Source organism: Protopterus annectens, chromosome 7.part1 (assembly GCF_019279795.1).
Source record: "Protopterus annectens isolate FY-2018-M chromosome 7.part1, PAN1.0, whole genome shotgun sequence".
Lineage (NCBI taxonomy): Eukaryota > Metazoa > Chordata > Ceratodontiformes > Protopteridae > Protopterus > Protopterus annectens.
In genome coordinates, this window is record NC_056740.1 from 142,816,985 (window position 1) to 142,844,099 (window position 27,115).

Sequence of the window (27,115 nt, forward strand, 5' to 3'; positions counted from 1 at the left end):
TATGGTCTACATATGTTCCCAGACCTGTAACTCCTGGGTCGACTCTTAGTGTTTTTTTATTAATGGACTAATTTGTCTGGGTTTACGTTTTCACAAAAAAAAATTATACAATGCACTTTCACTTGAGTTTTAATCCATGGCTTTGATACCGGTCATTTGCCAGTGTTAAATCTTGCAGGATGTTGGTATCATGTGGAGAAATTTATGATAGCTCCCAATGTGCATTTGTCTGTGAAGCTGGTGAGCTAGAGGCCCTTGACATTAGTTTTGACCTCTGAAAAGTAGATGCCAAACAGAAATGGGTCCAGCACAGAGTCCTGTGGTACTCCACTGGTGACTTGTCTCTTGGTGGAGAAGGTCTCACTAATGCTGACTTCTTGGGTTCTGTGAGCCAGCTGGCAATCCACTGAATAATGCATGAATTTCAATATCTAAACTGTCATACTTGATTTTACACAATGCATGCCTTGTAACTACTCCTCCACTTAAAATGCTGCCACTATCTTCTCTGCCTGCATTCAACAGTCCCTACTCCATCCAACCCCATTTTGAACAGACCCTTAATTCTGGTATACAATGACCTTACATTAAATTATACTTTCCATTTTCTCTGATCACTGTCAAAGTGAATGCTCCATCAACCTGAAAATGACTCTCCAAATGGTTAAATCAAGAGTTCTTTGATTGCAAGACTACATAAACAGAGCAGTTTTCATAACCTGGCATTCCAACACCTGTCAATATCAGAATGTGGAATGTCTTTTCAATTGCTAACTGAATCAGGCAAAGCAGCACTGTATAATTACTAGCATAAAGTGTAGATTTTATTGCTAAAGTCCAGAAACCTGAAACTTAAACTCAGTACATTTGAATCATTAAAATAAAAAAAAACAAATAATAAAAAAGATAAATGAATGTAACATGCACAGCAACCCGTTACCATTTCTCTACAGTAATACTTAATCACCTCCACTAAAATAGGAAAGCATTCACTCCCTTCTCCAAGGGTAGCTATACCATAATTTAGTAGGATAGGGTAAAAAGGTAATCTGTTTACTTTTGATTTGCTGTAAATTTACCTAACTCCTTATCAGTGTCCACTCCCACACACACATAATTCTCCCTCAGTAAAATTAACACAAAAAGAATATCTGAACTTCCATGAGCTGTGTCAAACACAACACAACACACACACCCTCCTCTCCCCAAATTAAAGTGAGTTCCAATCACTTCACGTTATAAAAGACACCATACCATATCTACCAAGAGAAACTGTAAACACAATACACAAATTTGTATTTTAGAAGACGTCCTGCTCAGTAACAAACAGCAAACACTACCCATATGACTTTGCTACAAACATGGTCATACTCTATTAACTCCTACCAACACCTAAATGCTTCTTTTAAATATTATTTTACATATCCCCAGCAACGATGCTCTAGAATCAACCCTGGGACTGAAACCAAGTGGCAAGTTCCTCAAACCCTACCAGTACAGGACTTGTCTCCAACCCCTGTTCAATTCTATCAAGCAAAAAAAAAAAAAAAAAAAACAGCCACTTTCTGATTCTGTCCTTCTCCCTCGTTGCTCTTCCATTTACCGAACCATGAACAGTAATAATGGAACGTTACAAAAACACTGCCTGCAATGTATTGTGCTGAATGCCATACACATCAACCTCTTTGCTGAAGAATTCTAGACCCATTTCTTGAAATATTGCTCTAACTGATTTAGAAAGTTAATACATTTTGCACCAACATGCTTTTCTGAAGAAGGAAATGTATGAAGCTCTTAACGTCTAGCATTACTAACTGTAATCTCCAGTATTTTATCAGAAAATTGAAATAGGACAAAATATTTATTTATTATTTATTAAAATTGAAATAGGACAAAATATGTATTTATTATTTATTAAAACAAAATATTACCATGAAATGAAAGGAGAGACATTTAGCAAAATGTGGATAGTTGAAATGTATGGGTTTAGCACTTATAACAAGTGCTAATTGCCGAGAGCAGTTTTGCCATTTTTTGCCACTTTCTTTTTAAAGGAAGCTGTTCCTACTGTGAAAGCATGTAGCTAAATTGTATATTTATGAGTTTCAAATACATTTTATACAAGAAGCAGTCATGCATCTACGATGCAGCAGATCTAACTAATTGTATTCAGAGTGCATAGGTAAAACGGAAGAAGACTGGCTCATGGTAATTACCTCTCAATATATTAATTTAAGCTCCGTTCTTCTAGATAGCAGTTCTACTTGCTGTTGTGCTCTTATTCGCAATTATTATCATGTTGATACATTTTAGGGGGAAAATTTAAAAAAAAAAAAGAAGTGATTGCTTCTGTGGATAATGTAACCTACCAGTATTAAAAATGCCTACGAAGCAAAATATGTTCCTAAAAATTGTTTTGTTCCGCAACTGTACTTGTTTTGGAGACCTGTGGCTGCAATTAACAGTCATAATAAATCATTGCAAAACTTAAGTTTTGAGAGAGAAAACAAAGAAAACAAATTTTTATGAGTTATTCGTGTGTTAAAAAAAAGCAGTAGGAACTACTTTTGGAATTTTGGAGTTTACATGGGGAAACTAAACATAAACGAGACAGGGGGAACTCTGAGGGGAAGAAAAAAATGTGAGAAGGGGTGGACTATGATGTCACAAAATGGGAGGTAGTTAACGCAGTGGGTGTCACCATTTACTTTTCGGTCCGAGGCAAGAAAGTGATTTCAGAAACGAGATAGTGTCCCTTTAAAAAAAAATTTCAATGATCAAGTTCCATTTCTGTACCCTGTTATCAACTCTCCTTCCTCAGAATTTACCAAAAAAAAAAAAATAAATAATTTTCTTTCAACTGTAGCAAACTGCTCCACAGTTCATACTATTCACAGAGTGGCACAGCATTCAGGTATTAAGTTAAAAAAAAGAAACACTATGTTTTCTTTCACAATGAAAGAAATGGCTTGCTACATATGTAGCAAGCAGTTCCTACGGTTTAATTACTTTAGACTACAGAGAGAGAGAGAGAGCTATAGCATTTGACTGAAAATGCAGTACCATGCACTTAAGTGCAATCAGGATAGAATAGCCAAGGTTGTACCTTCTAACATTTTGCAACCCTACCTAAAGTACTGCACTGAAAGGGTCTTTGCAAAGATGGCTTGTGCCCACTGGAATTACATACAAAAGAAAATACAGAACAGCGATGAACTCAAAACATTCAAAATTAAATGAGTCACACTTTGAGAAGAAACAAATACTAACATTAGCCTTCATCTCTGAAGCAAGAGTTACCTCCTCAAAGTACTGTTATTGTTTACTATTTTTCTCAAGTTGACTGCATTTCAAATATTTAACATGTTATGACTTTTTTCCTTTTTTGCACTACTGGAGCAATATATCTGTACATATGTAAATAAGTGATAGTTCCATTATTTGCTATATATTCTCTGTAAAATAGGTACAAATATTGTAAACAACTTTAATTTTATTATTAACATAATCTCTACAACATTTTTCTGTATATAAAAGACTCTAACATGCGCAAGGATCTCCAACAAGCACATGCTTGTTCAAAACTCCTTTATACAGTTTTGATTTTTTGTTCTTTTATTTTGTATGCTTCTTGATTATGCATATTGCTTGCTTCTGTCTCTGAACTATCAGGTTGCGATTGAAAAGTGTTTTCAGACAAGCCCACCTATTCTGTTACCAAACAGTAAATAAAGGAGATTCCAGACATTACTAAGGAATAAATAGTCCACTGTCATTTTTAGTGAAAGAAAACGACACAACTTTTATAGTGTTCTTATAGCCACTGCACATTATGTGGCAATGAAAGACAACATTCTAGAAGAAGAAAAGATTTATAATGTATATTGATTCAGAATCACTGAATGTGGAAAATGAAAATACTGCTAGTCAGATCTGTTTTCTGACTCTATAAAACACTGCTGTTTCTCTATATAAATATGAAGAATCTAGAAGTAACCATGCCCTGTATGAACGACAGGTTAAGCAAACAATATGAAATGTGCCCACAGTTCATCCACAAACTTAAGTTCGTAATATCACTACATATCAGGTAGGGGGATGGGGAAAAGAATAAGAATTAAAAAAAAACAAACAACAAAAAAAACATTCTGAACCTTCAAGGATGATATCACACACAAACTTGACTATGGCCCAAAACAGTAATGTAGTTTTGGCCAGGCAGTGTGAGCTAAATGAAAGCTTAAAAAGCGTGATGAAGAGCTTGATAGTCAGGGCAGAGAACAGTGCACAAACATGCATGTGTACATACATAGACACAAAACAGAGGGCTAGGTGTCTGAGAAAAGAGAGGGTTCTCGCTTTACCTACAGTGTGATATCAATGACATAATGTAAAGAGTGGACGGAAACTGTGTCAGTAAGGGACTTGAAAGCCACCTATGACCCTAAGAAAGGATTTTCTGGACGGTTGAGGAAAAGGAAGACTATTTAAGTTGCTCATTGCCTTTTTGCCCTGGAAATTCTTGAAGAACAGTTTCCTAGATGGTGAAACATTTCTAGAGAAGGGCGTTCATGGCGATCTACATTTTTGAGGTAATCTTTTTAAATTCTGAGACTTGTAATTGCGATTCCCACAATAACTAGACTGAATATGTAAACACTTGGGCTTACATACACAAAGTCTAAGACAGCTGTGTCTCACAGTATTCTCTTTTCAATGAGATATGGCTTTGAGTAGCAGGGGTATGGGAGGTGCTTTGGGCTGGCCACCTGAAAAAAAAAAACTTTATAGAGGAGAACAGTGATTATCAACATCTCTTTTCCCCCCAATAATTCTCAGACTTGCAAATTACAACTCTTAGAATAACAACTGGGAGCCATTTATTTCGCTTACTGTCATCACTTCTGTCTTCTCCAGGTGTTAACAGTCATGCTCAAAGTATCACAACTTAAAGGGACATCCAGTAAGGCAACCCTGACATACTCAGAGTAGGCCTATGCCTTTAACAACGGCGGACACTTTATCACAGTGCTGAATACTGCTGTTTGAATTGTGCATCAAGAGTATTACAGCCACATCTTGCCAGTCAAGTTAATTGGCTTTTTTCTTAAGAACAGTCAGCTTTTCATTTTTAACTTCTTGAGTAATGTTTATCTCCTTCTGCAATTGGTTAAGAATTGCTCCTGAGAAGAATTTGTGTGAATCTATTAACTAGGGGAATTTTGTGTTGCAGTACAGGATGTATAAACATTTTTGCCATATTTTTCCTAAACTGTGACCTTCTTATATGATGGTACAGACCCAAAGAAAACAGCTCTGTCCATTATATCCACCTTGGCAAATCAGTTTATTAACTTTCAAAGTTTGTACTATGCAAAGCTTACCTCTACAAACAGAAGTTCAGACCATATTATGAGATCAAGGGAACGTAAACAAGTTCACCTTGACATCGTCAGGGTAGGATCGTAAATATTATCATACATGGTGCCATACAATATCAGGTGCTGTGAAGTTTCACAAATGTTAACAAGAGTGCTGGAATACCTTGGTGACATTAGGAATTAAAACATACTAATGCTTTTTTCAAACAGTTTGCAACATAAAAATTATTTTATGCACACAGACACCCATATGTTTACTCAAGTCAAAGAAAACTTTATTGTCATTCAGAACTACACAGCAGTGTAGCTGAACGAAATTACAATGCTTCATTCTCAATGCAAGAAACAGTTGCACATATAGATAGAGAAAAATTAATAAAATATCACAGTAGAAATTGAAAAAGTAGCAATTTGTAAGTAAAGTAGGACAGCAGTGACCCACACCCATCCCAGAACAGGAGACAAGGAAGACAAGGAACAATTAAAAGGTAATATTGTCAAAGTAAAATCGAAACAATAGCAGCATATCTATGATGAGACTGAATTATTGCACAGTTTGCATATTGCATTTTACAGTCATTCAGTGTGTAGGTGAGCCACCTTAGTATTGCACTTAGTTATTACACATCCATAAAATAAGCCGCTTGATAGGCTAGTTATGTAACAGACGTCATGGTTCGTTTTTCCAAAAAGTTCAACAGTCTAACGGAAAGTGGAAAGAAACTGTTTTCTAGTCTGGTGGTCTTACAATACAGGCTTCTGTATCTCCTGCCAGAGGATAAGCGAGTGTACAGACCACTGGCAGGATGTGTTGGATTGGTGGAAATCTTTTTGGCCCTGTCTATGCACCGGCATTTATGTAGATCTCCCAGAGGAGTAAGGGAGGTGCCAGTGATTCTTTCTGCTGACCTTACAACTCTCGAGAGCCTTCCGATCCTGATTATTACAGCTCCCATACCAGACTGCAATGCTGCTGATCAGGACATTTTCCATGGTGCCCCAATAAAAGGTCTGAAGTATGGAGCTTGGTAATATTGCCTTCCTAAGTTTCCTTAGAAAGTGCAAGCGTTGCTGTGCTTTTTTGACTGTGCTGCATACATGGACTGACCAGGATAAGTTCTCTGTGAGATGAAGACCCAAGAACTTTGTACTCTTGACCCTTTCCATTGTCATCCCTTTTGTCACTAGAGGTTTGTGTGGTACTTGAGATCTTCTGAAATCAACAATCAACTCCTTTGTCTTGCTGACATTCAGTGCTAGATTGTTGCTGTCACACCAGACCAGCAGTTGATCAATCTCGTTCCTGTAGGCCTCCTCCTCTCAGTCTTTGACCAGGCCTATAACAGTGGTGTCATCCGTAAATTTGATGATCCTATTCATCTCATGTGTGGCCATGCAGTTATGTGTCAGCAGAGTGAAAAGGAGAGGGCTTAAGACACACCCCTGTTGTACTCCTGTGTTCAGGATGATACTTCCAGAGCTGTTGCCTCTCATACAAACCTTTTGAGGCCTTTCAGTAAGGAAGCTCAGAATCCAATTGCATAAATGAGAGTCTATGCCCAGTTGAAGTAGCTTCGATATCAGATTCTGAGGGATGACAGTGTTGAAGACAGAACTGAAATTGATGAATAGCAGTCTTGCATAACAGTTTTTGCCTTCTAAGTGGGTCAGTGTTTCAAGGAGAGCTAGTGAGATGGCATCCCCTGTACTGTTTAGTGTATGTAAACTCCAAGATAAGGGAAGGGGAACAGAATAAAAATACAAATATACAAAGAATCCACCACTCAAAGATAGAATATTCAGGACCAAAGCAATTTACTGAGGCATCAACCCATGTGAGGACAAACTGGTTTCACTACAGTGGCATTATCATTGAAAATTATACAGGTTCATTCATAGGTTCCTCTAAGTACTAGGGTAAAGGAGACCTCCACAAGGAATAAATGGAGCTGGCAAGCAAAAAAAGTACCAAGAAGAATCAAACAGGCTGACTCCAAACAAAGTCAAACAGAGCAGCAGCAAAAATTGCAACGTTCCAAATAGGCAGCAAGGAACAAGTAATCTAAAATCCAAATACAGAAGGCTGGAAACTGTATGGAAAATGAACTTTTAATATAAAAAAATAAATACAAAACAGATGAGCGCTTCTGTATATAGCTTCTTCAGATCTTTAGTAAAACATACAACACACTTGGCTGTTTAAACAGTAGCACATAAGCAAACCTAGATCAAACTAACCAATAAAAGTGCTGCAATGTAAATGAATGGAGTGCATTATGCCCAAGAAAAACCAAAGCACTTAAAGGGCAATATACCAAAACAATCTAAAAATGTAGTATAAAAATAAACTATAAAAACAGTTGTACTTTCCTCGATCTACGAGACTTTAAAACAGGTTTAATAGAAACGTGCATTCAGGTCCGGTTCTCAATCAGACGTGAAATTAAGAATCCATTTCAGCTCTGCTTTCTCCATTTTATTATTAACATCACCTAGTCGCTCTGTGGAAATAATAGAGTCAATAGCCATAAACAAACTTGTGGACAGCACCTGGCTTGTATAACATGCTTAGCTAACGTACTGGTCTCATTAGATCTCCTAATTCAGCATAGGGATTCTCTGATTCTGTCAAGAAGATGTCTATCCATCTTCCCTATATACAACACAGCACATGCAGTGCAGTGAGCCAGATAAACAATGTTACAGGTGTTACAGTTTGCTGTGACTTAAAATTTAAACAGTTGTCCTGAGCAGGGATGTAAAAATCTATCAGAGCCATCAATAAAAGGGCAGGAATTATACCTTCCACAAGGATATGTACCAAAAGATAGATGTTCCCTATTAAAACTACAGGAACCCCTAGGGTAACACAAGATCTGTTTGAGAGAAAAGGAATTCTTAGAATAAAAATGAGGTCTCTCCTGCACTAGCCATGCCAGTCAGTCATAAGAATGTTCCAATTTCTATAAAAAAATGTTCACAATATCTTTGTTGCCACAGGGGAATGTCAAACCTATATGAACAGGGTCTGAGTCAGTACAAATAACCCCCTCCTTTTTTCTCATGGGTGACCCATAATAAGGTTTCCCACATACAGATCTAAGCATCATTCCTTCCCTGTAGCCCTTTTCGCTCTCTTTCTTAGTGTACCCTCTTCTTCCAAGGTCTTGTTTAAACCTCATAACATCCTGAATAAACGCTGTCTCTACATTATTCATACGTGAAATTCTCATTGCCTGTCCTTTAACAATGTTCTTAAAAACACAGTGAGGATGAATGCTAGATCGATGAACAAAATGTGGTTTATAACACTCTTTCCTATGAAGTCTAGTTGAAAAGCAGTCCATACCATTGGTAAACCTTACATCCAAAAAATCCATTGTATCTGATGAATATTTTATGTTAAACCTCAAAAAAATGTGTTGCAGTATGTAAGAAATCTACAAACTCATTCAATTCAGCAGATGTCCCCGACCATAAAATAAAGAGGTCATCAACGAACCCTCTATAAGAGAACATATTCCTTGTACCCAGCTGAATTGAAAAGGACAGTTCTCTCCCTTTTTAATTTCTCCAAATCTTTAGGGTTTCTTGTACCATGACGTGGAAAGGACTCCATTCCTAAGTCAAAGTACAATTAAAGTTCATGAAATTAGTATTGTTTCACACTGATGTCAGGCAAAAGTGCTCTTTGCAGCACCCGCAATCTGTCCAATAATGACTCCTGTAATTCGTATGGAGTTGTGTGTATTGGTAGCATATCTACATATGATTGCAGATTCTTTTTTTTTTTTTAATAAGACCCCATTGCTCCTACTACCTTTGGAACTATCTGGTTATCTTTCTTCCACATTGCTCTAGTTTCTGTTCCAAATCTTGATTTTTATGACTTTGTATCTCTGTACACAGGAAACTGTAGTCACTGGGTGTGGCGATTTCAATCATCAATGCTATTTCTGTCTTCTTTTCTTGGACCACTATATCCAGTTTCCTAGCATCTACCTTTTGAACTGTTGGCAGTGGATGATCCCATGTGATGCCGATTTCATCATTTTCTATGATGCTTTGTGGCTCGTGTTTCCAGTGTTTTTCAGCCACTTCAATAATATAATGTTTGCACAATCCCCAGTGCAACAGTCTTGCCACATTACTGTGCCTTTCTGCAATTAGTAGGTTGCAACCAGCAACGAGGTGTGCAACTATTTGCAATTCGGTTTAACAAAACCTACATTTGTCTGTTTCTCCCACATGTTCAATGGATTTTTTAAACCAGCGTGTACGTAGCCCACTATCTTGGGCTGCCAATATTAACCTTTCATCTCTTGGTTTGAATTCACCTCTCCTTAACCATTCCTGCATTCGTTCCTGATCAACATGAGGTTCTTCCAGAAGTTTTCTATACTTGCAACTATATTTATGCGATTTCCACATTTCTTGCCTTTTAATCTGGTCCTTCACCTTATAGTCTTTATTTTGTTTTTTGACATTGAGTTGCTGCCTGATTTTTATCTACTACTGGCTTGATTTCCATTCCTGCTTGATGCCAATATGCTTCTGCTAGGTTAAGCAGGGAAGTTATCTTAGCTTTATTTTCCTCATGTTTCAAAACCTTCACTAAGTTTGGGTCTCGTGAGGTCAACAGATATGTGTGGAGTCCCATGATTGCAGCTCTATACATGTAATCAATTTCAAGGAGGCTAATCCCTCCTTCAGAATGGGGAATATATAATCTTGGTATGCAATGATTTTTATAGATAATTTGGTGAGCATGAAGCATCCTTGTTTTTAATATCTAATCTATCCAACATGTTATGGGGCCAATCAATCACTTAGGACAGGAAGAGCAAATTGGTTTATAGCTTGGATTTTGTTCCTAGTATCAACACTGTTTTCAGGATTAATTTAAGTCTTCTAAAGTATTCCTTGCTAAGTTTTACTCGTATTTGTTCGTGTTTTATTGCTGATCCTTCATCAATTCCTAAGTATTTATACATTTCCTCTTGCTCGAGTTCTTCTATATCACATTCTTGTCCCAAATTGATGTCTTCCTGGTACTACAATTTTTCTGCTTGAAAGATTTTTGCACATTTATCAAAGCCAAATGACATTCTAATATCATCTGAAAAATTTTCGACAACCTGCACCTGTGTTTTCAGTTCCTCATCTGATGAGCTATACAGTTTTAAATCATTGTCAAATACAAGATGAGAAGTCTTTAGGCTTTGTTGTTTTCTAGGAGCCAAATTATAGCCATGACCTAAGCTGTTAAGTAGACAGCATAATGGAATAAGGGTAAGGTAGAATAGCAACGGTGACAGAGAGTCACCCTGGAATATCCCTCTTTGAATTTTTATTCCTGGGATAATAATTTGTCCTTTATCATGGCTTAATTGCAAAGTGGTCTGTCACTGTTTCATGGTCACTGTAATGTAGTCAATCAGTGTAGGGTGTATCTTATACATTTTTAAGCATTCTTTTATCCATGAATGTGAGATACTACCAAATGCTTTTTTGTAGTCAATCCATGCCATACTTAGATTCTTCCCCTTTTTACAGTTCTCCACTATGACTTTATTTAGCAATAAATGATCCTCTGTTCCATATGACTTTCTTTTATTGCCCTTTAGCTCTATTGCCACAACTGAGTTTTTTTCTATATGACTATAAACTCTGTCGGCATCAATTCCTGTGTATAGTTTATACGTTGTCAGAATGCAAGCAATTGGTCTATAATCTTTGGGGTAGCTTGCAGGTTCACTCAAGTAGGAGCATTGTTTTACCTATTGTTAGCCAAGTTGGTGTCTGTTCAGGGTTATGCATATAAATAGTTCTTACTCATGGCTGAATCTTCGTGCAAAGATACTTTTAACCAAAAGTCAGGTACTCCATCTAGGCCTAGGGTTTTCCAGTAAGAGGCTATTCTTAACTTTGTTTCAATCTCTCTGGTTGTTACTTCATCCCATTTCATATCCTATACCTTTAAACCTCTTATTCATTCTTTTACTTATTTTATCCATTTAGCATCTTTGTTATGTTCCACAGGATCTTCATAGATATCTCTCCAAAATGCACCTATTTCTTCCTTTTTTGGCGGCCTTTGAATTCCTTTTACCTGGTTTCCCAATTCTCTAAAACTTTTTGGGTCAACAATAAATTGCTTATTTTGTACTTTTCCTTTATATTTATCTATGTAACTTCTAATTTTTTCCACCTGTGCTGAAATTTTTAGTTTATTTGCAATAGTGCATGATACAGCCTGGTCTGTTTAATATTGTGCATTGCTTTCATCACATATCCTGGTTTGTTTTAATATTGTGCATTGCTTTTATCACATCTATCTTTCTTAGTATTCTTGTTGATCTATTCCCTCTTCTATAGTCTTCTAATAGTGACACTTCTTGTCTTAATTGCTTTATATTTTTCTTTAGTCGATGCTTCCATGATGGTATTTGATTTCTCCCCTTCCTTTCCCTCACTACCCTGTGTTCTTATGGTAGAACTTTATCAGTTATTAGGTTAGCTGCACAGTAATATATGCTGTTTACTTCTGTTATACCGCATGGATCTCTACGGACAGTCCTAATTACTGTGTTCATTTGTTTTATCACACTTCTGACTTTTGGAGTTTTATTGACCTTCTGCAGTCTATTTCTTTCATTGATCTTAATATATCTATTTCCATTAAATCAAGCAAATCTTCCCATAGTTCATTTTCTTCCAGACTGAGGGAGCATTAATTGTTTTCTATTTCCTGCGGGCACTCTATAGAAATTTCTATAGCATCTTCCTGTGGCACCTTCCCTCCAATTTTATCCTGTGCCATCCATTGTTCTGTCATATGGGAACTCACTGGTCTATCATTCCTCAACATTGACTGCATCAGAGTTTCCACAGTTTCTTGTTCCTTCCCTTGCTGCCTAGCTTCAGATGAACGTTTATACTGGTTTTCTGTAGAAGGTTCCAAAATATCTTGATACGGCACCTGACCAATTACTTCCTGCTCCACTGATTTCCCTTAATTTAGATATCCATTTCTCTATTCTGTTGTGGTGCTTTCTGCTTTAGAATTTCTATACTGAATCCTTCACTTTGCAAGTGCTCCATAACCTCAATTTCTATTTCTTTGATTACTCCATTACTAATCTCCTTTTCTACTTTTCCTCTTTGTCTTCTTATTTTTTGTATTGTAAAGTTTTCCATATCTGGATTCCTTTGCCTATATTTCTCTTCAAATATCTTTGCTGCTGCTCTTTTTGTATTGGTTAGTTTTGCTTTCTCCTTTGCATAAATATTACACCATATTAATTCTCTTTCTTTCTGATATCCATATTTCTTCTTCAGATGTCTATTGATCTTCCTGCTTCTCCTTACTTTGAGGACTCGCTCCATCATACTGTGATGTAATCTGTATTAGACCTTCTACATTAAATCCTTCACTTTGGAGGCACTCCATAACTTCAACTTCTTTTTTTTTTTTAACTTCTACTTTACTATCTTTTCTACATTCCATCTTTGTGATAGTTTTCTCATTGTGCAATTTTCCATATTTGGATGCCTTTGCCTGTATTTCTCTTCGAATATCTTTGAGGCTGCCCTCTCTGTATTGATTAATTTAGCTTTCTCCTTTGCATAAATATTGCACCATATCAAATCTATCTTTCTTTCCCATGTCTATACTGCTTTTTTATACCTTTCAAAAATATCTAGGTTTTGTTGTTTACTTTTTTGCACTTCCTCAGATGCTTCTTTTTCCAAACAGATCAAAGTTTCTTGACCTATATACTGTTTTTCAAAAATCTGTTGTATTCATCATCTTCTTTCAGCTGTTCCTGTTAGGGGTCGCCACAGCGGATCATCTGTTTCTATTTCATCTTGTCCTCTGCATCTTGCTCTGTCACACCAACCACCTGCATGTCTTCTCTCACCACATCCATAAACCTTATCTTAGGCCTTCCTCTTTTCCTGTTTCCTGGTAGCTTCATCCTTAGCATCTTTTCCCAATATACTCAGCATCCCAGCTCAGCACATGTCCAAACCAACGTAATCTTGCCTCTCTGGCTTTGTCTCCAAACCTTCCAACCTGGGCTGACCCTCTAATATACTTATTCCTGATCCTGTCCACCCTTGTCACACCCAGTGCAAATCTTAACATCTTTAACTCTGCCACATCCAGCTCTAACTCCTGCCTTTTTGTCAATGCCACTGTCTCTAACCCATATAAAATAGCTGGTCTCACTATGCTCTTGTAGACCTTTCCTTTCACTCTTACTGGTACTTGCCTGTCACAAATCACTCAACACTATTCTCCACCCACTCCATCCTACCTGTACTCTCTTCTTCACCTCTCTTCCACACTTACCATTACTCTGAACTATTGATCCCAAGTATTTAAACTCATCCACCTTCACCACCTCTACTCCTTGCATTCTCACCATTCCTCTATCCTCCCTCTCATTCATACACATATATTCTGTCTTAATCCTGCTGACCTTCATTCCTCTTCTCTCTAGAGCATATCCAGGGTCTCCTCCACCTGTTCCCTACTCTCACTACAGATCACAATGCCATCTGCAAACATAATAGTCCACGGGGACTCCTGTCTGATCTTGTCTGTCAACCTGTCCATCACCATTGCAAATAAGAAAGGGCTCAGAGCTGATCCTTGATGTAATCCCACCTCCACCTTAAACGCATCCATCACTCCCACCGCAGACCTCACCGCGGTCACACTACCCTCGTACATATCCTGTACCACCCTTACATACTTCTCTGACACACCCGACTTCAATAAACGCAATTTTTCATTTGAAGCTTCTGACAGTTTTTCCTGTGAAAGTATTTTTCTTTTCTCTAATTTATCTCAATCTTTTTGTATATCCTCTGTCTGGAAATTCTGGACTTTTTGCATAATAGTAACAAATCATAATGTCTTTCTAATCCTCAATAGCCCACTCTATCATCTTTATGGCTCTTCTATGGCCTAGCAGTTTTTGTAATTTTTGTGGACTGCTACTTCCTTCTACAACAGGGGCACCATCCTCCCCCAGGGCTTGGCCTGGCCCCACTGTAGGAATGCTTCCGGATTTTGAGGATTCTACACTGTCATTTTTTCCAGTCCTGGCACCAGTGCACCTACCAGAATTGTAGGGAATGTTTCCGGATTTTGAAGATTCATTTTTTCCAGTCCTGGCACCAGTGCTCCTACCAGGATTGGGCACTTTTTTATCCTGGGTCTTGTGCACCCAGATATCTTTTTTTTTAATTGTTGACTTACTTCTGTCCGTGATATATGCTATACAAATTTAGGATATACAACACTTAATGATTTACATAAGAGTAATATAATTACTAATGAGTTACATTCTTTTTTATATGTTGACACACCCCTTATTCCATGTATACAAGGCCTCCCTAAGGTACATAAGGATTCCATTAGACCCCTCTTTTGACCCACAGTCAGTGGATATGGCTGACTTACTGAACCCTTTTCATTACTTATTGGGAGTAAAATAAGACCAGTACTGGATGATCTCCCTGTAGTCTTGAGGGATACTAAACAATTTTTACAGGATATCTACCAGTTTACGCAAGGTCATGTTTTACCTAATTCATGTCTATTGGTCGCCTTAGACATTGTTTCCCTTTTTACAGTCATCCCCAATCTTGAGGGGATTTCTATGGTTGACAAATTTTTGAGAGAGAGAGAAGTTTTATCATGGTAAGCTAATTGATCCTTTATGTTTATTCTTAGAGACTGTACTGAAGAATAATGTTTTGTGTTTGATTCTAGTTCTTATCTCCAGCTTGCTGGCATGGCAATGGGCACTTCCTGTGCTAATAGCTACACCAACATGGTGCTGGCCCAATGGGACAGGCGTGTTCTCTTCGATTTGGCTGGGTGCAAGCAGCATGTTCTCTTTTATAGATGGTTCGTTGAGGACCTCTATTTTATGGTTGGGGCCATCTGCTGAATTGAATGAGTTTGTAGATTTCTTACATACTGCAACACATTTTTGAGGTCTACCATAAAATACTCACCAGATAAAATGGATTTTTTGGATGTAAGGCTTACCAGAAATGGTACTGACAGCTTTTCTACTAGACTTCATAGGAAAGTGTTATAAACCACATTTTGTTCATTGATCTAGCATGCATCCTCACTATGTTTTTAAGAATATTGTTAAAGGACAGACTATGTGAATTTCACATATGAATAATGTAGGAAGGGAGTTTATTGAGGATGTTATGGGGTTTAAATAAGACCTTGGAAGAAGAGGGTACACTAAGAAAGAGATAAAAAAGGGCTCTAGTGAAGGAATGATGTTTAGAGCTACACTTGGAAAACCTTATTATGGGCCACCCATGAGACAAAAGGAGGGCATTATGTGCACCGACTCAGAACCTGTTCAAATAGGTTTGACCTTCACCTATAACACAAAAGATATCGTGAACATTGTTTATAGGAATTGGAACATTCTTATGACTGACTGATATGTCATGGCTGGTGTAGGAGAGGCCTCATTTTTATTTTAAGAATGCCTTCTCTCTCAAACAGATATTGTGTTACCCTAGGAGTTTCTGTAGTTTTAATAAGGGGCATCTATCTTTTGGTACATATCCTTGTGGGAGGAGTAATTTCTGCCCTTTTATTGATGGCTCTAATAGCTTTTTACATCCCTGCTCAGGACAACTATTTACATTTAAAGTCACAGCAAAATTTAACACCTGTAACATTGTTTATCTGGCTCACTGCACTGCATGTGCTGCATTCCATACAGGAAAGATGAACAGATGTCTTCATGACAGAATCAGAGACCACCTATACTGCAACAGATCATCTAATGAGACCAATGCACTAGCTATGCATATTACACAAGCAAGTGCTGTCTACAAGTTTAAGTTTATGGCTATTGACTGTCCTGTTTCCACAGAGCGACTAAGTGATGCTACTAATAAAACAGAGAAAACAGAGCTGAAATTGATTCTTAATTTCAGGTCAGATTGTATCCCTGGCCTGAATGCACGTTTCTATTAAACCTATTTTAAAGTCTCAGATTGCAGAAAACATAACTGTTTTTGTAGTTTATTTTTTTATTCTATATTTTTAGATGATTTTTGTGTATTAATGCCCTTTAAATGCTTTGGCTTTTCTTGATAGAATGTACTCCATTCACTTGTACTGTAGTTATTGGTTAATTTGATCTAGGTGTGCTTATGTCATACTATTTAAAACATCCAAGTGTGTTGTGTGTTTTACTAAAGATCTCAATTAGCTATATGCAAAAGTGCTCATCTGTTTTTATTTATTTTTTTATATTAACAGTTCATTTTCCATACAGTTTTCAGCCTTATGTGTTTGGATTTCGGATTTCTTGTTCCTTTGCTGCCTATTTGGAACTTTGCAATTTTTGCTACTGCTCAGTTTGCCTGTGTTTGCAGTCAGCCTGTTTGATTCTTCTAAGTACTATTTTAAGCCCAGCCAATATCCCTTTCAAAGGTGAGTATCAAACCCTGTACCTTGTGTCTATGAGGTAAACATCTTAACCATTACACCAACGCCCAGAAGACAAAAAGGGGGCTTATTTGTGATAATTTTCACAAAACATGTGCAGTACTGTTACAAACAAAGAAAGTGAAGGTCAGAAGACCAGGAGGATGGGAATGTAATATTGTTACATCTTCCTTTCTAGGCCCTCCAGACACATCCTCACTTTTGTAAGTCAAAGTCCTATGAGTAAGATTCACCGCTGAAAGTGGATTTCTCCTTTCTGAAACTTTTTAAACTCCATAACAGCAGCCTTTGATGGAATATAAATACATGCCAGCGTAATCTTCTTCCCTTGCCAACAGTTCCTTACTACTACAAATTTGCCATTATCATCTTTTTTTCCTCTACTATCACTATTGGAGTTCCTCTAGCAATTAGTATAAGTACTCCTCTTTTCCTTTGTCCCTGATACTCTGCTGAATATCTATCCTGACATCCTTTATCAATATCACATGCGCTGTTCTTTCCAAATGTGTCTCCTGTAGTATTGCTATTTATACTCTGCATTTTTAAATATAATTCAATGCTATTTCCATTTTGTCTACTCCTGTGAGACCATTCACATTCTAAGATAATACAGAAAGTGCAGCCATTATGATTAGAGGTTATTATTCCCATTTACTATATATGACAGCTTTTAAAATGTCTATTTCTAGCTTTTGTAATACATGTACCCACTAATGTGTGTAGGTTGATCTTTTACACAGTTGTTTTTTGTCTTCTCCACTTGAACCTATGTCACATTTTACAAGACTTTTTGTTGTAATGAAAACCCTCAAAAATACCCACCCCAGAACATCCTATAACCTTAATATAAATACACAAGACTATGTACATCTTCAAATAAAACTGGCCCAATTAGACAGTTGCACACACAAGCATTATCTGATGTAAAGTTAAGGTTCTCCTTGCTAAGATGCATGTTACTGCCTGTGGTCCTACTTAACACTAACTAGTCTGTGCTCTTGTTTTATTTTTACTCCCCTCCCAGATATGAAAAATAAACTGCATGCTTGCAGAAAACATTAACTTCTAGCTTCAAACAAAAAACAAATAAACAGTGCTCTGGCTTTTCACTGTCCTATAATCAGCTCATCTCCATGGAAACATAAAAACATACCCTCAACTGCAGGCTTCTAAAGTCATGCTAAGCATTTAATTCTAAAGGAAAAACATTTTCATTACATTAAATGTTATTTACTTGTTTTACTTAAAACTTGGTATTAGATTAACCCAAGGGTCTTAATCCAGACATTCACCTATGCAAAACAGAAAACATATCAGCACTATACATGTTATGATCTATGTACTTTTACTCCCCATGTTCCACCTCAACAAACCAATATTATAGCATATTAATGCATGCCTTTGTCTACCTTTTCTCTTTATTGCACTGCAATACTAATTTCCATGTTGCTAGTCATTCTGTTCCTCTGTATCTCGAAACTCCAGTTCAGTTCCAAATTAGTCCCAATTCTTCTAATAATCTCCTGTGTTTTTCTCGGTCTCTCAAGCTTTTCCTTTGGAATACCAGAAAAGGCTTCACTGGCAAAGTCTTTCTATGAGCTTTACTGTCACAATAATGAGAAGCAAGAGTCCCCCCTTCTACTTGATGGCTCACTTTTTGTTATGCAAACTTTTGTATTTCCTCCTTAGCCTGTTCTTCATCAAAACTGACTTTGGTCCTCTAGGAAAAATATTCTGAAGAGAACTGGATATAGCGGCTTGAATTTCACACTTGCCTCTTGACATTCCCTGACTGCTGGAATATATTTGCTTGTCTTCTGTCTGATGTACAGTGAATAATCATTTTCCACAAACAGTCTGTCTTCAACTTTTCTTACTTTGCCCTTCTGCCACAGTTTTGTCACGATCAACTCTTTCTGTTGGTAGGATTGTATTTTTACTAACATAGGTCCTGGCTGCCTTCTCATGGAAAGTTTTAGAGCATACACACCCTTTCAATTAACAAATCTTGCTGTAGGAATACTAGTCCAGTTGCTTATTTGTGTCTCCATAAAATTAATAGAGTCTGTTCTTTCCAGTTTCTTTGGTACAGCAGAAATCTCAGGTTTTCCCTCTGTACCCTGTCCTCTAATTCTACATTTTTTTGAAATATCGCTTCTTGAGCAGTTTCATACTTAGCCAGCCTCTTCTTCATTTTGACTTATGATTTTTGCAGTTTTATCAGTTCATCTGAATATCTGTTTAAAGCAATGTCTATTTTTTCAGCCTTTTGTCATTTGAGTCAATACACTCCTTCAATGTTTCCTTTATTTAAATCAGTATTGAGGACTGAGGACTTATTTTTCCAACAAAAACACGGGAAGCCATGTCTTGCACAAAAGCTGGAGCATGACCTTTTTTTTTTTTTTTTTTTGCTGAACAGCTGCAGGATTCTTCTCAGAGTTTTTACTTCACCTTTTTAGTTGACTTTCTTTCAGGCTCTAAGTTTCTTCTTTGCTGGCATTCAGGCAGTGTACTTACTACCCAGTAATTGAATTTACTGAAAGTGGCAAAATTCCTGGCCCTTATTTCTCTATTTCATTTTTCACACAGAGAGCTGAAGTTAAGCTGTTGATCAGTTTGCAGCCATCTTGGAAGTCCATACAGCTGTTTATGTTGACTAAAATATAAGTGTGCATGCTAATGTTAATGAAAATGAAAATAAGAATGAGACTGATGATAAAGGGATATGAAACAAAGAGAAAGAAGACATTGGGGATGACAGTGACATAGGCCAGGATGAGAACATAAACAACAAAATGTGAGAATGAAGGAGAAATTCAAAATACATTTGCAATGTTGGATGCAGAAGACAGTGACAAAGAAAACATGGAAGAATTGAGAAATTAAGTATGGAAAAGAGGGAAACATAAGAAAATAAAGATACAATTTATAAATTCGAAAGACAGAAAAAAGGAACAATCAATTTATGTATTATCTCTGAATGTTGGTAGCATTATTAATGATGTTAGAACAATGTATTACAAGGTGTGAAAAGGTGAAGGTAGGCACTTGTCTGTTAGATATTAGACATCTGAACCTATTAAAATAAAGCAATTGGAGTTATTACGGGAAAAAAGCATGATGGAAATTGGGAAATGAATTTGGTTTAGTAGCAGCATTAGGGTTTAAAAATCCACAAATTAAAATAACAGCTCTTACAGTGCTATTAAATATGCAAGAAATAAGAAACAACCAATTATTAGACTTACTGTGACATACTTTTATACATATGTCAAAGAAAAATGGATTATTCAAATCAGTTAAGCCATACTCAACTGTAAATATCCATATGACAGGTGATTTCAACTGTAATGTAAGGAAACCAAAAGAAAAACTACCCTAAAATGTATTCAAGTGTAAAGAAGTGTTGAAGCAAGAGAATATACCTTTGTTAGAGCAAAATGTAAGACAAAACTGACTATATTATTTCCAGAGTCTTTAACTGACATTCAAGGAAGAAAACTAACAGCTAGACTTATTTATTTATTTTATTTATTCCAGTTGTTGACTGGGGTGGTCCACTGGGCTCAAGAGCCCGTTTTCAGTGGAGGCCCAGGGAGAAAAGCTCCACAGAACAATGCTACAATTCAAATAGCGACACTACAATAAAGTACAAGTAAAATAAAATAAAATACATAAGATATAAGCAAACAATTATTTGTTTTACAGAGAAAAATTGGGTGGAAGTTCCACAGACAGCTAGTAAAAGCTTTCAATATTTAAGTAGTTAATAATTAAGGAAATAGGATGGTTAAATGAGGATTGTCCTGGAGGAAGAGAGGCATACAGCAAAGGAGGATGCAAATAAGTTGGTTACATTAATGAAGAAGGATAGGGGAAAATTAGTAAGGTATGGAAGTTTAGCCAGGAGAGTCGGGGTATGAGAGCTTGGGTGGTGAAGAATAAAGAGAGCACTTACATTTCCTTTGAGTTTGCAGGTAGTAATGGAGCTGTGTTTTGAAGGAGTGTAGGTTGTCACATGTCCTTAAAGTAGAGGGTAGGGCATTCCATTTTTTAGCTAGGGAATAAGAGAGTAGAAGTTGACCAGCAGGGCGCTTGGGTTTGTGGATGGAAATAAGGTTTTGGTGGGAAGATCTGAGGGGTCTGGGGGTGTATAAGGTTGAAGAATATTGGATAGTGCGGGGCAGCTGGTGGGTTGGAATATTAGTTTGTGGGCAGAGACTATTTGGAGGTAGAGTAGTTGATTAGGGAGTTCAAGCCAATTTAGAGTTTGTAAGGAGGAGCAGTGATGGGAGAGGGAGTTAGCTTTGGTGGCGAATTTGGAGATTTTATTGTAGCAAACTTCTAGTTTGGAGGTTAGGGTGAAAAATAGATTTGTAAGCAGAGGAGCACCATATAGAAGAGATGGCAGGAGATAAGTAGTGGCCAAGGTGTGATGAGTAGAGGGCGAGAGGAATTGATTGTTTCTGTACAGTAGGCCAAGTTTTATGTGGGTTTTTTTGATGTTGAGTTGGATGTGGATGTTGAATTTTAAGTGTTCGTCAATGGTGACACCTAGGAGTTTGGCGGAGGGAACAATATCAATGGTGGAGTTGTTTAGGCTAGTAATAATAAAAGAGTTTTTTTTTCAGTGGGGGTGGATTTAGAGTGAGAGAATAGGAGAATCTTAGTTTTGGTAGCATTAAGTGCAAGGTGGTTTTGATGCATCCATTTTTCAGTGGTTGAGAAGGCGGTTTGGGTTAGAGACCTGAGATCTGTAAAGTTGGAGGCATAGCAGATCAAAGTTGAGTCGTCTGCATATTGGATGATTTTGGTATTGGGGATGGCTTTGTGGAAATCATTAATGAAGATGTTAAATAGTAGGGGGCCAAGTATGGACCCTTGGGGAACTCCTGTGGGGGTAGGGAGGAAGCTGGAGGAGGCTTGGCTCCATTTCATGGCTTGGGACCTGTCTGAAAGGTAGCTGGAAAACCAGGATAGAGTATTGGGGGAGATGTTGAGGTTTGATAGATGATTTAGCAGATGAGAGTGGGAGATGGTATCAAAAGCTTTAGATAAGTCTAATAGAATAGATGAAACAAAGTTGCCAGAGTCACGAGCTGAATTAACAGAGTGTAAGAAGGAGAGGAGGGCTGTGTTAGTGTTATGTCCAGGGCGGAAGCCGTGTTGGGTGGGAGAAAGCAGCTGGTGTTTGGTTAGAAATGGCATGAACTGCAGGTGAATGCATTTTTCAAGAATTTTGGAGATTGGTGAGAGGATAGCTATGGGGCGGAAGTTGGAGAAGTTACAGTTTTTGCCACCTTTATGGAGAGGGAGAATAAAAGCAGAGCACCAAAGTTTGGGAACATAGGACTCAAGAAGAGATCTATTTATCAGGATGCTGATAGGGAGTGCAATACTGTCAGAGGCAGTTTTTAAGAATTTTTATTTATTTATTTTATTTAACATTTGTTGACCGGGAATGTCTGACTAGGTTCCACAGAGCCTGTTTTCAGCAGAGGCCCGGGGAGAAATGCTCCAGATGCATGTCTTTGGAATGTGGGAGGAAACCGGAGTACCCAGAGGAAACCCACGCAAACACAGGGAGAACATGCAAACTCCACACAGAAGGCACCCCAGTCGAGAATAGAACCGGAGAACCTCTTGCTGTGAGGCGACAACGTTAACTGCTGCACCACTGTGCCGCCGCAAGAAGGAGGAGGGGATGTTGTTAGGGGCACTGGTGCAAGGTTTGAGTTTGGAGAGAAGTTTTTTTATAAGGAGGGTAAACACAGGTTTCAGTTCAATGGTAGGGGTTGAAGGAGATGAGGCAAAGGAAGCATGGCCAGAGGGAGGTGGGGGGAGAGTTGTTGGGGAAGGTTTTGGTTAGCTCAGCAATGGAAGAGGTGAAGAAGGTATTAAATAGGTTGGCAATTTCTTGGTCAGATTTGCTAGTGTCAGGGAAGGGGTTGTTAGTGGTACCAGGCTTAAGGAGAGAGTTAATGGAATTCCAGAATTGTTTAGGGTTTTTTGCATGAATTGTTTGTAGGTGGTTGTAGTAGGACTTTTTATCCATTATGACTTGTTTTTTCGCTAGGTTTCGTAGTTGTTTGTATTTAAGTAGGAGATCTGGTTGTTTATGATGTAGATAGCATTTCCAAGATTTATCTCTTTGTTGCATTACTTTTTTGGTTTCTTTTGTTAGCCAAGGAGCAGTATTGGCTTTGACTCTTTTTGTTCGTATTGGGGCTAGTGAGTTTAGGACAGAAAGGAATTTGGAGTTGAAGAAATTGATGGCTTCGTCTAGGGGTAAGGTTTTTAGTGGGTTCCAGTTGATATATTTAGGGGAGTCAGAGAAGGTGGAGGGGTTAAAGTTAGTTAAGTTTCGAGTATGTAAGAGTTTGTGTGAGGAAGAGGAAGTGGTTCTGTGGGTGAAGGCAGGTAGGTGGTCTCCTAGTGGGTTGGGAGAGACATCAGATGAAGTGGTTCTGTTAGGGTGGGACACCAGGATCCAGTCTAGGATGGAGCCTGTGAGGTTAGTTTTGTTAGGTCTGGTTGTAGAGTTAATAAGTTGAGTAAAATTGAAGAGATTAATAGATAAGGTGGGATTATGGTTGCTGATTTTTGCCAGTCTATATTGACGTCTCCCATTATAAAGGTTTCATATTTAATGTTTAAGGAGGTCCAAGAGAGGATGTCTTCTAGGGTTTTGGTGTTGTTTCCAGGAGGAATATAAAGGGAGATGATGCAGATGCTTTTATGGTCATTTAATTTTAGAATGCCTGATACTAGTTCTGCGTTACTGAAGGTAGGGATGGGGATTGGGAAGGGAGTGATGGATAAGTGATCGGAGTAGATTAATGCTACACCACCACCTCTTTTATTTTGGCGGTCACATCGGAGAGAGTGGAAACCGGGGGGAAGGAATTCAGTGTCTGTTATGTGAGGTTTTAACCATGTTTCTGAGATGGCTAGTATGTCAGGTGAGTTATGGTTGAGCCAGGCATGGAAGAGAGTGATTTTATTGGCTAAGCTTTGGGCGTTGATGGTGAGGAATTTTAGGTATTTACAGTTAGGTTTTTTATTGGAGCTAAGGTAACTTGTTTGGGAACTGTTTGGTCCAGGGTTGGGATGAATATCGCCTGCTAAGCTAAGGTAGGAGAGAAGGTGGATAAGTTTCGTAGGAGTGTGTTTGGTTAGGAATGGGTGTGAGGGGGAGGGTTTAAGTTTGTAGTATTTGGTTTGGATTTGGAAGAGTTTTAATGTTGAGAGCAAGTTGGGGTGTAAGGGAATTAAAGAAGGGGAGATATTGTGGAAATGGTTTGTGGGGTAGGCAGGTGGTAGTTGATATTGAGAGTTTAGGTAGAGGTTGGTATAACATGTAGTTTGGTAAAGAGGGATAAGAGTGAGTAGTAGGAGAGTTGTAAGGGCAGGGATAGTAGTGGGAGGAGACAGCATTTTGGAAAGTCTTTTGATTATAAGTAAACAATAAAATGTTTGTGTTTAGGATGATTTAGTTAAAGGATGTTGAGTGGGGAGAATTGCTTGATGAGGTATGGTTGGTGTAGGGGCAGGTGTTTTGAGAGGAAAGTGGGAGGAGTACTGTTGTGAGGGGATTGGGTGATGAGGGAGGGAGTATGGGTTGGCAATAAATGTAGGACCAGTGGGGGCGGGTGAGAATTGGGGGCAGGGTAGGGGAGTGGAGTGAGCCCTTAGGGCGAATGGAGCGGGTAGAGCTACAGAAGGAGTGAGCGCAAGGAGAACAATCAGTGAGAGCTGAGGTTAAGGTAAGTGAAGGTGGAAAAGGGTAGAAAGTGTTAGTCTTGATAGTAGGGATAGGGGGATGGTAGCTGAGTTGGTACAGAGAAAGGTGATAGAGGAATGAAGTGGGACTATGACTTTACAAGCATGGAGTCTATATTCATGTATGATGTATATGCAGACAGAATGCTAGATCTAGGATAGGGTGCCACTTAGTGGCCAAAGGCTGTATAGCTACAATAGATTCCTTTAGGAGGTAGCTGGTCTTGGAAATAGAGGAGGACTTAAGGGATACTAGGTATTTATAGTGGTGTAGGAGGGAATGTGGTCTAAGAAGAGAAATTGGAAGATTATGGCTGTTGGTCTCCCTAGCAGGAAGGTGTACTTTAAAACCTACAAAAGTTTATACAGTGCAGCTTTTATTGACAGAAGTTATAAAACACATACTAGCTTCCTTTTTATTGTCCTTGCGGGGCTATTTCTCAGGGCGAGATATGAATCACTTCCTTAGTTTAGGGTGAAGACTGCTGTTATGAGATGGGATGAGGTAGCTGGCCAACAGGACAAGGCAGTTCCACAATGTTAGTGCCTTACGAACAGGCAGGGCAATATCTTCCTTTTTATTGTCCTTGCGGGGCTATTTCTCAGGGTAAGATATGAATCACTTCCTTAGTTTAGGGTGAAGACGGCTGTTATGAGATGAGATGAGGTAGCTGGCCAACATCCGACTTATGGATCTCTTGGCTATATATACACCAATAGAAGATGTTTTGTGAGCTTCATTAAATGAAGCAGAATAAAGAAATTGATAAGTGCAATATAAATGTGGATTTGCAAGTCAAGAAAGAGCATAATTATGAGACGACCATAAAATGATGATCGCACCTTATAATACACTGACCAAATGGTGGATTGCTTATGCACTTGTACTTGGATATACTGTGTACAAGACAGAAAAAAATTATAAAGTTCTAGTGAATGAGCTTCGTGTGTTGATGAATCTTGGTACTACAGACTATTTAATGACGGAAACAAATACATGAAGAGAACAAGAATAAGATCAAAGGAATGTTAATCAGAGAACAATGCCTGCTGAAAAGGTAAAAAGCAAATGTGTCTCATTTTCTAAGAAAAAAAGTTAAAAAAAATTAGTGACATTGCACTACAGCAGTAATAACAATAGCAGGAGGAGGAGAGAAAATAAAAGGGTAGGGCAGAGTTAAACAAGACGTGAAACGTTGTTTATGTGCTTCTTCTTTAGGCTGTTCCCATTAGGGGTTGCCACAGCGGATCACCTGTTTCCATTTCTTCCTTTCTTCTGCATCTTGCCGTGTCACACCAACCATCTGTTTGTCCTCTCTCACTACATCCGTAAACCTTATCTTAGGGCTTCTTCTTACCTGGCAGCTCCATCCTTAGCATCCTTTTCCTAATATACCCAGCACCCCTCCTCAGCACATGTCCAAACCAACACAATCTCGCCTCTCTGGCTTTGTCTCCAAATCGTCCAACCAGAGCTGACCTTCTAATATACGGATTCCTAATCCTGTCCATCATCATCACACCCAATACAAATCTTAATATCTTTTACTCTGCCACTGCCAGCTCTGACTCCTGCCTTTTTGTTTATGTGCATTGTTTGAAAAAGAAGGAATTGAATATATATTAGTCAATAAGTGAAATAAAGATATTTTACAGAAATAGATTACTATAAAAGTGCTGCATCTTATTTCAATGAATGTGAATGAGAACTTAGGGCTCAGTTCCAAAAGTCTTGCTCTCAGTGTAAGTGACCACTTGCACTGAGAGTAGGCTGACAGCAGGTCTTTTGGAATCTGGCCTGCTCTGCAAGCCTGCAAGTCACTTACACTGACAGCAAGTCTTTCAAAATCAGGGAAGACATGCACTGAAAGCAGCTCTCTTGGAATTTGGCCCTTGGTCCTGAGAATGGATGGGCTGGATAAGAGACTTTCTAAAATGAGAGAAAGGGAGAATTTCTTTTTTTTCCAAGAGGTTTTTATTTTTCAGTAAGTAAATAACAAATAATCAAATATAATAAAAGTACAGTTGTGTACACTTACCATAAATGTAGATGTTCAAGTGTATTCACTGCAATCACATGGGTTATCTGCCTGCAGGTAGCCCTCAGTCGGCCAGAATACCAGAGTATTGGAATTTCTGCGTCGCCTCTTCCATGACGTCAGGTCATTAGGGGTATAAAACATGCAGCTGACGCCATTACATCAGTTTTTCTTGTCCCAGATGTCAGGAGCCCCCAAAATAGGAACCAATTACATGCTGTGGATCACCTCCAGTAAAAAGTAAATACCACTGCTGTAAGATATGGCCTAAAAAGAGGATAGGTAGAAAGCATAGAAAAGTCAGGGGGCTGGAGGGAAGGTAACCTGGACTGCAACAGTGAATACACTCGAACATCTACATTTATGCTAAGTGTACACAACTGTACTATGTTCTT

At 38.1% G+C, this 27,115-nt stretch overlaps 1 protein-coding gene across 2 annotated transcripts in view; it reads right to left on the reverse strand.

The window, feature by feature from the left end:
- The window catches only part of TMEM43 (transmembrane protein 43), an 881,455-nt gene that overhangs the window by 555,192 nt on the left and 299,148 nt on the right, over nucleotides 1–27,115 (reverse strand). The window lies entirely within an intron of this gene.